Here is a 16,331-nt window from a genome sequence, read left to right on the forward strand (position 1 = left end):
TGGAACACCTGGAACCTTGCACCACTCAGAGATTGGGTTGGCATACAACAATACATATATACAAGCACCTTCTTGCTGGCTAATGCAGAGTGCAGGCTGAATGAGAAGTTGTCCCTGTGGCACATTTGCAATGTGTGCAAGGACTTAACTAATGCATCATGGTGCAAGTGACGGGTGACATGTGATCATTGCCTGCCAATTCTTCTGTCAGTTGTGTATTGCACTGCACAACATGTATTCCCTGTAGACTCAGTGCTGTCTGATATTTTAATTTAACTTTGGGGAATTAACAAGCTTGGTTAATAGTACAGTTGTCCACTTTCGAGCATAGCCCTCTGTTGGAAAGCTTACTGACCTGCAACCACCCATTGCCTCTAGTTTAGATAGGCTATGTTCAGGCACTCTTCTCCACCATTTAGTGCCCCTGCTCCACCATTTGCAGATTTGGGTACAAAGTAAACAAACAAACAAAAAAAGCACTGTGTTGTTTTGTAGCAGTCCTGAGAAGAGAGTTCTTTGTCATATAAGCTCTGTCAAACAGCACTGTTGCTATGACAACGTTGGCTAGATAACTCATTTGGGAATATACTTGTAGGACCTAACACTCTATCATCTGTCATTCAATAATTTCATGTTCATAATAACGAGGAAATCAATGGCTATTCTCTGAGACAGTTTGTTTGAAAGGGGTAAGCACACTATTGGCAGAATGCAACATTTGCGTCTTGTCTTGCACTGTTCTGCCAGTGGAGGTGTGTGAAGCAGAACTTATTTGTTTGGACTGGCAAAAAGATTAAAGACAGGCTGAGATTTGCAATCTAATTATAAGTGTGGTGTTGACACACACAACAGGGAGCGAACCCATTGGCATAAAAAGCAGTTGTTACAGTGTATGGAAACAAAGGTTGAGGAAGAATTAGCATTTCACATTTTTAGACTACCAAGGGAAACTGTGTGCTAAAGTTATCACATGACCAGCATGAACAAATTCAATAACTTTAAAAGGCATTTTTGTCTTATCTTACCTTGCTAATTAAACTGCTTATCATAAAGGCTGTATTACCTGAATGTTGTGTTTTGAATGTAAAGCAATCAGAACTGTAATTAAAATTCCTAAAACATGCACCCAGTGACTTTACAAACAGTTATTTCACAGGAGTCAGGAGTTTATTCATATGGTTTTTCGTGATGGAGCTCTTGGTTAACTACCCAGGCAAATATAATTTTGTAATTGTCTTGGCAGTCCTTAGATGTTTAGAGGAAAACATGAGCTGGTAATATTTTCGGAAAGGAAGATTTTTTTTCCAAAGCACTGTAAACTAAAGTGGGAATTATTTAAGGTATACTGTGTGGAGTACTTATTTCAAAAAGATAAGCTAAGTATTTTTACTGGAATTATGCATTTGAAATCAGACTTTCAAGTGCAAAAGCAAAGTGATCATTTCCAAATTGGCACTCATCAGGTATATCTTAATTACCAGTATCCTATGATAACAATGTGAATTAGTCTTTTTTTTTTTTGCCAGGGTTCTAAATCTGAGTTAAGCAATATCTTGAGTAGTTCAATCACTATTCACAATTCTGCATGAGAGAATGTAGAAACCTTATCAAATTAAACTAGTACTTCAGAACATTCAATGATTTTGAAAATTAGTAGTTTTGTAATGTTATATTTAGGCAATTAACATAAACAAACAAAACAATTAATTGACTCCTCTTGAACTCTGATCTAAGGTCAAGCATTTTCCTATCCCTTTTCTTGAGTAGGCAAATATTGATTTGCGAGGTATAGCACTGATTTCGCCTTACACTGTGCCATACAGGCTGTATTGCTCAGGAGGTACTTGAATTCAGCAACATCATCATCATCATCATCATCTTCATGGTACTTTTTGACCATCCTTCATGCTGTGTGATCTCAGGGTGGTGTACAAATGGCAAAAGTTAAACAATGCTAACATTAAATTAAAGAAGATTAAAGCATATGTAAACTGCTTAGAGGATTTTACAGTGATATATAAATCCTGTTAAATAAATAAACATTAAAACAATTTGGCAGCAAACATAAAAATAGTCCTGCCTAGGCTTACAGTCCTTCCACAAAATGTCTGTGCGAAAAGATAGGTTTCAAGGTGATGCTGAAAGATTAGTGAGAGACACAGCCATAACTCGAAAAAGGAGGAAATTTCATAAGCGGGGTGCCACCACAAAAAAGGCCATAACCTGAGTCGGTGCAGGGCCGCCTGTTGATGGAACCTTAAGTGGTGCTGCCAGAAACAATATTTTTTGTTGTTGAAGTAATACTCGTTTGCATGCTTCATTTAATAGCTGTCCCAGTTGCGTTTGCAATTTGAAGACTTACGAAGGTTGAGAATTCATTTCACAGCATTTTGAGCTCAATAGGAACTGAATATATGAAGCAAGCTTTGGGAGATTTACTCAGACAGGAAAGAACTGGAATTGACAGTAGGCCAGAATGAAAGATTTTCCAAATGAGAAATTATAGGGATGCTATAATTTTTATTTTATTTTTTAGGTGCAAGGGGAAATTTTTATCTTACAGAAATTATTCAGTAGGATCACATCATTTGTGTCTCCGAAGATTTTTAAAAGGAATCCCTTTCTTCCCTCATTTCTATGCCTCATTTTCCCCTGAGGAGGGGAATTATAAACAGAAGGGCGCTTCAGAAATCATTTTTTGTAAAATTCAGTTCGGTCACAGAACTTCCCCTCCTATTTTTTTCTTGGAAGCCATCAATGTAGGCCTGTGGGTGGCAGAGGTTACATGATCAATAAAGTCGTGAACAGCAGCCTTCTGGTTGGACCATTTCATTATTGGCCTTAGATTTTATGTGCAACTTGGGGTCAAGGCATCATGGCCCAAGGAGCTTGCAGCGTGTGGCAGAGGACTCTGATAAGAACCAGATTCAGGCTACATCATTGGGGGAGGAGAGAGAGAACCGCATGTGCCTTGTTCAGGGCCCTCTCAGATGGTGGACAAAGCTCTACCACTGTTCTCTGTCTCAAAGGATGAGCTATCTGTAGGCCCTCTATCTTTGCAGCCTTGCAAAAGTCAAACTAAATGCCTGGTAGCCTCCAGGGAGACAGAGCCTACCACATTGCATGTCTGGCCAATCTACATAACGCTTCAGGAGTTCCATGCATAGACCTAATCTTCTGTGGCTGAAGATGATTTAGCAGGGTTTCTTGGAGCTGTCCAAGGTCCCGTTCCTCCTGTCTGCTCTCTGCTTCTATCATAAGCCTCAAGCTCAGACAAAACTGGACACAAACAAGATGCAGTATGCAAGCTTTGGTTTTACTTCCTCAAAAGACAGTCATGATGAGCTCATTTTGCATTGGGACCATAGCATGTGGGAAATGCACCTTAGTATTTTGTCGCTGTGCTGATTCCATGATTTAGCTTGCACTCCTGCATTAGCCGAAGACAGAAAAATATACAGAATTAAGCTCTTACACCAAGCTTGTATTCTTCTCCTTGGCTAATAGCATTGCGAGCAAGGAGATAAAAGTATGCAAATTGTATCGAAATTTACACTTCCACGTGTTTGCTTTGTGAGGTAGAAAATCATATCATGAGCTCCAAACACAGAGTTCTCGTGTCATATCCAGGCTGAGCCTTAGATCTGATTTCAGCTGAGTATTTTTCATAATAAGATGAGTTTCTTCTGGTGGCATGTATGTAAGGGTATATGTGATGCTTAAACTGAGCCAGTGTGATGTAATGTTAGACAACAGAGCAAGGAGAGTTGGGTTCAAATTCCCACTCACCCATGAAGCTCACTGGTTGACCTTTGAGCTAGTTGCTCTCTTCCAGCTCAGTTTATTCCACAGGGTTTTTGTGAGGGTGATGGGGAAAGGGCCTTTCCTGTTGTGGTGCTCAGGTTATAGAGTGCCTTCCCCAGAATGGTTAGCCTGACCATGATGCTGATGTCCTTCTGGCACCAGAAGATCTTTTTATTTGTCCAGGACTATTAATTAAACAGGGTTTCTTTTCCCAGCTCTGATGCTTAGATTGTATGTGTTTCATTTTGAAACTGTGTTGTTGGTGATGCTTTTAATTTTTTTCTTCTGATGCTGCATGTATGCTTAAATCATTGTGGCGGTCTTAACGTTGACAAGTAGAATGATCTTAAGGATTTGCAAGTAAATAGCCATATGTTTGTTGCCACGCAAGTAGAAGTGAAGATGTGTTGCATATCAAAAGTATTATCTGTGTGCAGTCCAGTTGCCCCTTTCCCCTTTCTCAAACTCAAAGAAATGGCTCTGAAATTTTTTTGTTTGGCGTAATAGGGTGGTATAAATTTTGCTGCAATTGACTGCATTTCAGGCTATCACAAAAGCATGTTGATCTGGCCTTTAGGTTCCCGCACCTTCATTACTTCCCCTGTTGTCTTCCGGGGATAATGATATTTACCTTTGTCAAGGTGTGCAGGGAGGTACTGTATATGAATACTGAGAAATATAGAGACGTATATTATTTATTGTTTAGATCTTGTGCTCCTCACCCCCAAACACCATTTGTTAGTAACTGCTACTTTCTGTCATCTGCTGGAAGATGGAAGGGAAACAAATTTGCAAAAGCACTACAGGGAGCACGCACAGAGCCTGCCTGTTCCATACTTAATATGAGTGGATAAATACACAACATCCATTTCCACCACTAGTGCTGCTTTCAAAACCATGCATCCAGCTTCCCTCTTCCCCTCGCTCAATGCAACAGAAGAGGGGAAAGAGGGGAGTTGTAATGTGACAGCCCCAGTGTTCTGCACAAGATATATTATTGCCTCCCTTGGTGTTTGTCTGATGAATCTATTTTTAGTCAGAGCCTAGAGCAGTAAAACTTGGACAGGAGAGTGTGAAGTAGCATTGATCAGGATGACTTCTGAAGTGGCATGAAAGACAAAAAAAAAATCAATTAAACCTGCGACAGAGTTATTCTGGCTTATTTGTGCTCTGCGGCACAATAGACACACAGCTGTTCCAGGCTTGTTTTTAAAACCATGAGTATCCTGGAAAGATTAACTGCTGAGCATTCAATGACCAGATGTCCTCCTGAGGACCAGCCACGAAGTCTTCACTAGGATTAGACTGTTGGCATGCCTTGTACCCTTGAGCTTGTTCTTTCTCTCCAGTTGTTCAAGGCCTGTACATCTTGCAACCCACCAAACCCCCTAGCCGTGTATGGTAGCCCACCAAGACTGAGTACAATTTCTGGTTCTACTACTTTCCTGGCGTGGAAGTAGGAGAGATGTCAAGCAAATGGCAGGCCTCACTCTGGGCAGTGTACGCTGTAATTTTGCTATATTTCACCTTGATGATTTACTTCATTTCCTCACATATTTTCTCCCCCCTCCCACAGCTTGTTTGGGCTCTCTCATCCCATTTCCCTCCCTGAGCCTCTCCCTCAGCCTCCTCATTCTTGTCCTCATCACAACTACTTCATTAGTCTTCTCTCCCGCACCTCATCCTCCTCTGCCCCTCAGTCATCGCACCATTTCCCACCTTCCTTTCTTCATGCCTCAGACCCATTTCTCTTCCCTTCTACCAACCCATCTGGTCCCCTTTCTTGCTCCTCTATTAACCAGGGCCACCAAACGTTTAAATATGTTTTAGTTGATTAATCATCTGCCTTTCAATCAGTTAATCACATGCTTTTAAGCAAATTTGCATCTTACCCAGATATCGAGAGAGGTGTATTTTTCAGGATTTTGGAAAGTTACGCTTCCTCTTAATTATGAGTTAGTGATTTAGTTAGTACTCATTGTTGGAAGGAAGGGCCAGTCTTTAGTGTTTTATTCTTCCATAAAGTAAATGATTCAATGTATAGAGTGTTCTCTAATATGGCAACACAATTGACTGAAAATGGTTTTAAAATGAACCAATTCAAATGCTTTAAGTACTATAGAAGATTCGGATTTGTTAGCCGTGCTTTAATTGGTGTCCAGGTTTGGTCTGGGTGCAATTATTGGGCCAAAGGTAAGCTGCAAAAAATGCATGGAGCAATGGCCAGCAAAAGGGGGGGGGGAATAATCATGGGAAGCTGTTCTTCAGAATTCTAGACTTCTTTGGGTCTTTATTTTCAGAGGCTCATTTCACGCACCCCCAAATATTGTTTGAAAATGCATTGTTTGACACAGCAGCCCTAACAGAGAAACAACCTGTTTTGTTAGTGCTAATATATCTTGTATATAGTATATTCTACATATGTCACATTTGACTGTTAATTTGTCTTGGTGATCAAGATCTTGGCAGATTTGTCCCACATGATAGGATTTATAGTACAGATTTTTTTATCATTGAGTTAGGCTGATATACCATATATAACTCCAAGGGGATGTGGGTGGCGCAGTGGTCTAAACCACTGAGGCTCTTGGGCTTGCTGATCAGCAGTTCAAATCTGCAGTGGAGTGCGCTCCCATTGCTCTGTCCCAGCTCCTGCCAACTGAGCAGTTCGAAAGCACACCAGTGCAAGTAGATAAATAGGTACTGCTGTGGCAGGAAAGTATATGGTGTTTCCATGCGCTCTGGCACTCATCACGGTCCTCCGTGCGCCAGTAGCGGTTTAGTCATTCTGGCCACATGACATGGAAAGCTGTCTATGGACAAAAGCCGGCTTCCTCGGCCTGAAACAAGATGAGCGCCACACCCAAAGAAAGAAAGAAAGAAAGAAAGAAAGAAAGAAAGAAAGAAAGAAAGAAAGAAAGAACATATTGGCAATCAAACCGATTCAGCTTAGTTGGTTAACTAACATGTAAAGAATGGCCTTTTGGCAAGTGGGGTGTGTGGAGGAATGATCCTCTTCTGTTTGAATTTTCTGGTCCTTCCTCCTCCTCCTCCAAGTCTGTACAAACAAAGGAAACACTCTGGAAACTACAGAACCTTTTAAATATAATTTATAAACCACTTATGCAATTTTAGTTCTCCTTTTACATATAAAACATATAAGACTGTGGCATACACAGTTCTGAGTTTTTATTCTCTAATAACTAAATCCCACCCTCCCAAAATCTTTTTGTCTCACATGACCCAAACTGAACTTACAGCCCTTCCCCAATTTGGTGAACTTCCCCTCCCCCATTTCAATAAGCTATATATGTGCAGCTCTATTGTGAATCCACTACACACACACACACACACACACACACACACACACTTTTTAGACAGAGATAAATTTAGCTTCTTTCTGACATGGTAAGTTTTTTGTGGGGGAAAGAAGGATAGTCAAATGAAGGGTTCTTTCATATTCCTATGTTATATTGTGCTTTTTATGTTCACACACTGCTTTTTGGGCCCAAAGCCCCCAACATATTAATCCATGATAAAATCAGTTTTAAAAATACAAGAGCACAGTCAGCAGGTACCTATAACTATTGCAGTAGCAGTTTCCTTGTTATGAGAATACCATCTCAAACTTGCATTTTACATTGGCGCTGTAGCATTTTGTTGCCTAGAAAGGCAACAACAACAACAACAAAAAGTTTCACCTGCCTGCCTATCTATATATGAGTTTCCCCCTAACATAATTCAATAGGAACAGTCAACATGGAATTTCAAAGAGGGCTCTCTGAGAGAATTTCCTCTTTTCTTGGCTTGCTTCTTTTCTCAGCTATGACTCATATTTATTTATGAATGGTATTGACAACAGAGAGACACTGGAGAATAAGTGTAAAAACTCTTTTTAACTGAAGAATTTCTTGAAATCAACAGGGAAAATCTTTGGGTAGACAGTATCCGTTGTAAGATGTCTAAATTTGAAATGACTAGCATCCCACATAAATTGTTTCGGTATTTGTTCTACTTTTGTTGTTAATGGAAATGCAATACTGAAATAAACTCAATATGTTTATTGTAGCATGTATTGTAGTCTTTGTAAATTCCTAGACTGGCAACAATTCTTCCTTCAGGCTTCTTTACATTACTTTCGAGTTTGTATTTTACAAGTTGAAAATCCCAAAAATCCAAAAATAATTGATGAAGAGTTTTAATAAGCCTTCTGTTATCATCCTTTGTATTCGGTGTCTGAGTTTGATTACTGTATTTCCTGGTGGCTATATTTTGTCCATAACAGTGTATGAAAGGAAGCAATTTCATTGCAGAATACAAAGATGGCAAACAGAAGAAGTATTATTGCAGTAACCTTGAGCTGGAGGCAGAAGTGCTGAAGAGAAAAAGTTAGATTCGTGGCGGGATGCCCGAGATATGGTGTAGATATGAATCAAACTTCTGCTCTCTGAAATCAACCATTGGCAAATGACTGGCCTTAGAAGTACTGGACTGTAACAAGTTCCCCCTTCTGAACTCAGCAAGGCTTTGTTTCAGTAGGAGAGAAGAGAGATTCATGATCTACTGTTTGGTTCAGAGATGAAGCAAACTTTGCTATGCTAATTTCTGCTTTTCACGGGAAATTCTAATTAAAGCAAAAAAGTATTTTTTCAATTGGGATTTCACCATTTGTAGCCTATGAGGCTCCACGTGAATTCTTCTTTCTTATGACTTTTTCTGCTTTCTGTGTACGTTTGCCCCAGCTTCACTGTTTTAAAACTGCAAGCTGAATCCCAGCCTGATGCGCCTTAGTAAGAAGAGCCAGCATAGCTCTTCTTTGATGGCTGAGTATCCGCTGCCAAGCTTGTGGTTTAGAATGCTGTAATCCCTCTAAGTACCTGTACAATAGTTAAACAGCTGGTGCAGGCTTTAGTTGCGGTTTTAGTGCTCGCATGTTGGGACTTGGGCGATGCCCAGACAATAAGATGGGTCAGTGTAGAACAGACCTCAGCACCTCTTAGACAGCTGGCACAGTAACCAAACACCAGCCAATCTTGAAAGAGGGAAAAAGAGTCTAATAACATTAATTTTCTTCTAGAGCAGACGGCAGGGTAACTAAAGCAAGGTTGATTGGAGTACATTGGGATTTATACCTAATGATCTTCTGGAAAGCAGGTGCACTGGCAGTGATGAGGGTTTTGAGAGAAAAAAACCACATAGTGTACGAAGCAAACCTTTACTGCTGTGAGGATTTTGTAGAAGGAGATAGATTAGTCTTTGATCATTGCAGGATGTTTTTGTTGACGACAACAAAATGAATGGCACACATAATTCTTTTTTAATGACCATCAAGAAATAAGAGTTGATTTCCGTTCAAATTGTAATTTTAAATCAAACTAGCCAGCTGTCAAGACACTTAAACTGTTTGCACAGTTCCTCTCCGCTGTATTGCACTGTGCCTCTCATCCATCCATCATCCTATTCAGTTATTAGCTGGAAACCGAATTTTGTCTTGCAGCCCTATATACCGTGTCATATTAGTTTTAAAGTGACAAAAAGTCATAACCAGGCATGAAAGAACAGAATGTTTTTATTTCCCTTTAACCCAAGATCTAGACTGTTTGTGTTGAAATATGAGTGTCTGCTGAAGCCTCTCAAAGAGTTGGTAGTAGTATTGGTGTATCTAAGAGGAAGGGCATGTCTTAAAATGCTCTTACACTTGGTGTCTATTGAAGGCTCTCAAAGAGTGGGCAGTGTCCTTGGTGTTCCTATATTTTGGCAAGCAAATTACATTTTGTTAACCCCCCTCCACTCTCCCGCTTGCGACTCAGAGACAGTTTGGAACTTTCAAGCTAAGGAAGTCCATTGCAGTGTTTCAAGTTGTTTTGCTTCAGTGCTGGTTTTAATATAACTTACTTAATTTTTTTAAAATACACACATATATTTATAATTTATTGGTAGGTTTTATTTAGCTGTATCTGTTTTTAATTCACCTTGTGGGCCACCTTGGGCCCTGCAGTGAAAGAAAGACAGGATAGAAATGAAATAAATAAATAATAATTATTATTATTAAAAATTAGCTATAAGGCTTTTATGATGTCATCAAATTATCATTCTTCCAGTGCCAATTTCTTTTGTAGAGTTCTGTTACAATTGTTACGATTACTAACGCTAATTTTTAAAAATATAATTTCACAATTACCTATATAAAGCACACACACACCCCCAGACAATGTAAAATAAAAATAAAAATCCTCAGGGCTGCGCCCACATTAGGAAGCCAAAGGCCATAAAGAAGGCATCTGGCAAAAAACACTTTGGATTATTCATACTGTGGGATTATCTGTTTGAAAGCACATACATGTCTCTGCATGCACAAAGAAACCTTTGCCACATAATCCTAAGCTTCCAGGGTCTGCTCTGTGTAACCTGCTTAAAGTTTGGGCTTGTTTCTGAGTCTTTAGTATTTAAGCTGTTTGGAAGTTTATCGTTTTTCATCTTGTATAACTGGATGGGTCCCTTTTCAGTTGTCCTGCTCCTGAAGCTTTTTAGTAGCCAGCTGGGAAGCTAGATAGATAGATAGATAGATAGATAGATAGATAGATAGATAGATAGATAGATAGATAATGGTACCATACAATATGCTATTGTACATTGGTTGCTAACTGGCCATAGCCATTGGTTGGCACTTTAGCTAGTATTAAGGAGGGCAGGAATAAGTACATCATTGCTCCAGGTGTTCTCACATTGTTGTCAGTGGCCAAAATGCAGAGAATAGTGATCTAGTTTCTCAGGTATTCAGCCATCCATACAGAGGTGCTCCTTAAAGAGAAAATTGGTTGCTTTAATATTATATCTGAGATATTCCCCCACTTCTAAAAGTGCTCATCTGAACAGAGCTGCATAATATCTGCATGATATGAAGATGTTTGTAAAAGGTAAATATGAAAGATAAGCTGTTTATTGAAATCTCTGTTAGGACTTTGAACTAACTTTGGATGAAGCACCAGTTCTGAGGCAAAACAGCCTGCTTTGGCAATAACTTGGATTCCCTCGAAATCAAGGCAACCCTGTCCAGACTGAAGCAGGCTGGTTCCAAAGCTTCAGACCTTCCTCCTGTGGTTGCCTTATTTCCTTTTGCAAGCCAGGTTTGACACATTTTTTAACCTCCCATAAGCTCTCCATAAAAGGAAAATGCCAGCCATGGGGGAAGTAGAGAGGGGCAGCACTAGTAGCACCCAGGCAAGGATTGGTTTTGGAACAGCACTCCAGTCACAATAGGAGAGAAATTAAATTGACGTATCAGAAACTCTTTCACTGATTTCACTCATCTTTGCCAGTTGACTCTCTCTTAGCAGCAACAGCAACATTCACAGAGGCTAAATAAAAAAATTCCTTCCAGTAGCACCTTAAAGACCAACTAAGTTAGTTCTTGGTATGAGCTTTCGTGTGCATGCACACTTCTTCAGATATCTGAAGAAGTGTGCATGCACTTGGTATCTGAAGAAGTGTGCATGCACACGAAAGCTCATACCAAGAACTAACTTAGTTGGTCTTTAAGGTGCTACTGGAAGGAATTTTTTTATTTTGACTATGGCAGACCAACGCGGCTACCTATCTGTAACATTCACAGAGGCTTGTCAAGTTGTTGTTGGTTGCACTCTGCTTATATGACATTCCCTTATTTCTATCCAGACAAAAAAATTCCTAAAATCCAACCTCTTGCATCCTATTTTTAAGCATATTTTCTTACTGCTCTTTGTGTCTAACCTCTCGGACTATATATCTGAAACATTAGGGGTGTCATCCCTTCAGAACAGAGTATGAAGCTGGCAAATGCCATCAACTTCTGTCAGAAAAGGAAAAAGCTGTGGACATTTGTTGATTTCCCCATTATAGTTCATTGCCAGGTCATATGAAGCTTCAGAATATGAAGTAAAGCAAGGATTTACCTCAGACCCAAAATGAAGCACAATGTTGTCCAGTTCCCAAGCTGAGGCAGCTATCGAAAGCACTGTATTTAAAACCATTTTTTCCTGTCCACATGCCTATTCTCTAGATCTGAATACATAGAAGTCTGTATATAATAATGTTCCAGCCTGCAGTCAGAAATGATCATAATTCCATTTATAATTTAATGATATACTCTTGTATTTAAGCACCATGGGTTTGCAGCCATTTCTATTTTGGTCAGTATGGGATGCCAGCTAAGACAAGATTTGCTTTAGAGTGTTGTTAAGGCCTTTCCTCCTTCACCCTAAGTGAACCCTAGGATGCACCTTAGCTAAAGATCATGGTTAAAGAGGAGAGACTGTGATCCCAGGTCAGATGATACACTAAGCCAAATCATGGCTTAGCTGCTGCCCAAAAACCCCAGGGAAGATCAAAGTGGTCATGGTCTCCTCCTCAGAAGCCTGCACATTCATGCTAACCCATGGTTTGGATGACTGTAACGTGCAAACCAGGTGAATGTATAAAAGTGAGGCATGCAGTATCACCCTTTCTATAAACAAACAGGTGCGTTCATCCATGTTTCTTCATTTGAGGCCACATGTAATAATTAACTGCCTATTTGAACAAAAGTGTACATAGCTCAGTTAAGACTTCAGTTAAGAGCATTATACTTCAAAAGAGTGGCATCAAAAAAATCAGTTTTAATGTTTATGGAAGTAGCAATCTTTAAAAAAAATATATTTGCTATCACGTTTTTTTTGAAACATGAGTTGAAATATGAAATATATCAGATTTTAAAGGCAATTCAATAATGGCCACATGTAAATCAGGAGGTTAAAACTTGGTCTCATAAACAATTGGTTATACTGTATAAAACAAACGGGACTTCCAAGTAAGCCTTCAAAAGATTGGGCTGAACAATGACAGTGTTTCTACAGGAGTAAATGTGTTCAATATATACAGTGTAATAAAACATAGTCAGAATTATTCAAGAAGTACAAGCCCCCTCATCATTTTGACTGCAAACATGACAGAATAAGCCACTGCTGCTTAGTACATAAGAAATTCACTTTTTTGTTGGGGTTAAAACCACTTTCTGCATTAAAAAAGCAATTAAATTTTATCCTTCAGGAGTTTTAGTGCTTTCCTTAGCTGGTTCTTAGTTTGCCTCTATGCTTTGATGGACCTTTGAGGTGACATCACATTAGAGGTGACGTAGAGAAGAAATTGCTCAATCAGGAAGCTTGTTGAATAATTCATTCCTCTTCGAATTGCATATTGAATACAAAGTGGTTGATTGTGTTTTAATATCTTTTGTAAAAGGAAAGGAAAGGACTTGTTAAAATGCAGTATTTTCAATGTAATCTTTAATCCAATTATGATACGCCTCAGTGTTTGCATCCTTACATAAGTGGGTTAGTAGCTTTGAGCATACATGTAATGAATACAGCATCTTTGATGAACCTCAGAATATCATACAATATTTTTCTTTAAGAAATAATTTTTCTCAGACTTGGATCCTCAGCCGATTAGACATCTGTAAATAGAAAACAAAACCTTTGCTTTGTATAAGCTAAGGGTAGATAAATGAATGGAGCACATATGTCAGAATTGAAAGGCCGCTTAAGAACATAAGAACAAAACATAAGAAAAGTCATGCTGCATCAGGCCAAAGCTCCGTCTAGCATTCTATTCTCACAGTGGCTCATCAGATGCCTACAGGAAGTATTCCTACAATATAAATTTCATCCCTACGTGACAAAATTCCTGCATTTCCATGGAGGACAACCCAAGTTAGTCCCAACACGTATCGGTTGTGTTTTCCATATTCATGAAATGCGCAAATTAGGTGGCCCCAACCAGCTACAAATTTCCATATTGTGTACATATGGATCTATGGAAAGTTTACAGTATCTTTCCCGCACATGTGTTTTATTGGTAAGAGATTTGTCAAGTTGGAAGCAGCTCAAATGAAACAGGTACAGACATAATGAAAACTGAGTGAAATAATTGGGTTACATCCAGTGCTAGTCATATGACCCATTGAAATTAGTGGACATGACCATAGCTGTCAACTTTTCACTTTTCTTGCGAGGAATCCTTTTCGGAATAAGGGAATTTCCCTTTAAAAAGGGAAACGTTGACAGCTATGGACATGACTAACTTGGTCCCATTTCAGTTGGTCTGCTCTGAACAGAACTTAGTTGGATTCAACCCATGGAGGGCGGGGAGGAGGAAGTTATTAGTGGTAGTAGCACAAGTAAGCTCTATGCCCTCGTGTTTTATATTCCAAGTAATATTTCAAGCATTAGAGGAGGAAAAAAATAGTATAAGTAAATGGTGCCAATGGGTTCACACTCCCTCTGAATGAGTGAGCCTGTAGTTTTGGGGTCTTTCTGGATGTACTGTTGTCTCTTGGCACCACAAGTGGCCCTAGTGACATGGAGTGCCCTTCACCATTTCAAGGTCATAGTAGGCAGCCTATCCAGGCAGGGATAAGCTGGCCACAGTAATTTGTGCTCTGATAACCACAATATTGGATTGCTGCACTGCACATTATGTTTCTGATGCCTAGTCAAAACCTGCATCTAGCACAAAATGAAGTTTCACTTGGTACCTATCCTAATACCTGCTAAGTGTCATGTTTCTTTCTTTTCTGAAGCTCTTAATATGTGCTGGTTTTTGTTTTTGTTTTAAATCCTGCTGTGATAGTTTTCAGAACTACCTTATATTGTTGCTAACTGTTACATTGGTATTTTTTGTGGGGGTTATAAATAACTGTGGACTATCGTACACATTTTTAATTGAAGAGTGCTATACAGTGGGACGCGGGTGGCGCTGTGGGCTAAAGCCTCAACGCCTAGGGCTTGCCGATCGAAAGGTCGGCGGTTCGAATCCCCGCGGCGGGGTGCGCTCCCGCTGCTCGGTCCCAGCGCCTGCCCACCTAGCAGTTCGAAAGCACCCCCGGGGGCAAGTAGATAAATAGGTACCGCTTACCAGCGGGAAGGTAAACGGCGTTCCGTGTGCGGCTCTGGCTCGCCAGAGCAGCGATGTCACGCTGGCCACGTGACCCGGAAGTGTCCCCGGACAGCGCTGGCCCCCGGCCAATAGATGTGAGATGGGCGCACAAACCCCACAGTCTGTCAAGACTGGCCCGTTCGGGCAGGGGTACCTTTACCTTTACCTTTATACAGTGGTACCTCCGGTTAAGAACTTAATTCATTCTGGAGGTCCATTCTTAACCTGAAACTGTTCTTAACCTGAGGTACCACTTTAGCTAATGGGGCCTCCTGCTGCCACCATGCGATTTCTGTTCTCATCCTGAAGCAAGGTTCTTAACCTGAGGTACTATTTCTGGGTTAGCGGAGTCTGTAACCTGAAGCCTCTGTAACCTGAAGCCTCTGTAACCCGAGGTACCACTGTACAAATAAATAAGAGAATGGGAACAGCTGTTGTAAGTTAAGCACAGTTGTGTGCCCAGGCACAGTAAGCCTGCCACTGGGGTGTCATGATAGCACAAGGAAAGAAATCTCAGGACCACCTCTTGGATTGCAATACGCCACAAATTTATGGATTACAGATGTGACTTTTGGCTCAGGCATTGGGTGTTTCCAGAATCAGTCAGCTTGCCTGCTGACTGCTAACCTGGGAGTTGATCCTGGGATAGGATTGCCCTGTGACATACATCAAATAGGAGCAGCCCATTATACTCACTGCCTTGAGGAGTGCTGTGGCCTCTCGTCCCCTTCTGGGTGTATGGACAGAAACATCTCAGTGGCGGGCCTAATTTATGCCTGGGAAGCAGACCAGAATGAAAACCCTTCAGGATTCTTCATTCAGCTCCATCTCAACTGTGCCAGCCTCCTGAGCCCACCCATGATGGGTCAATTTCTAAATTAAAAACTGCTCCCACCCCGCCAGCTGGTGGGAGAGGCCACAGCTTCAACCACCAGCCATTGGAAGCAGGGAAAGGAGCCCTAGCGATGGAGGTGAGCTGCACCGTAATTGCTGCCCACAGTCCAGGTGAGCAGACTTTCTCTCTGTGAGCTTTGGCTCTGCACTCAGTGTCAGTTGTGCCTGTGGAATTCAAAAAGTTCCTTCCTATGACCAATCATGCTCTATTGGACTGTGATGTTCTATCTACACGTTCCTTAAAATAAAGATTATGGGGCAACTCTTCTTTGGGAACATGTGGCCCACAAGGAAATTTCATATTTTATTCTTGACGCTTAGAGCTGGCACAGTTCCCATCTTGCATGGTTTGGCACATACATACCTAAAATATGCAGTTACTTCTATAATCTTTTAAGTTTATTTATTGAGCAAGTAAAATTTCATTTTTAGCTGGGCACAGGTTCATTTATTATTTGTATAGCGGTACTTACATGTGCCATATTGACACCCGTGATGCCACATTGACACCAGTGAAGCTGTTTCTAAATAGGTTGCCCTCCCTGGCTTTGATCCAGCCAGTTAGGTTAAAATCAAGGCCCAGAAAATCGGATTATTACATCTCAAGGGAAAGGAATGATGAGCAGTGTGTGGCTGTGGGTCTGCTTTCCATGCTGCATTGGTGGTGTTTGAGGTGCTGCTAG

At 40.5% G+C, this 16,331-nt stretch overlaps 1 protein-coding gene across 2 annotated transcripts in view; it reads left to right on the forward strand.

Moving 5' to 3' along the window:
• PDZRN4 (PDZ domain containing ring finger 4) overlaps window positions 1-16,331 on the forward strand; it is a gene marked incomplete at its 5' end in the record, with an annotated part of 229,183 nt that overhangs the window by 99,682 nt on the left and 113,170 nt on the right. The gene's annotated exons all lie outside the window — the stretch shown is intronic.

The sequence above is a fragment of the Podarcis vaucheri genome (assembly GCF_965113315.1).
Source record: "Podarcis vaucheri genome assembly, chromosome: 10".
In the NCBI taxonomy this organism is placed as follows: Eukaryota; Metazoa; Chordata; class Lepidosauria; order Squamata; family Lacertidae; genus Podarcis; species Podarcis vaucheri.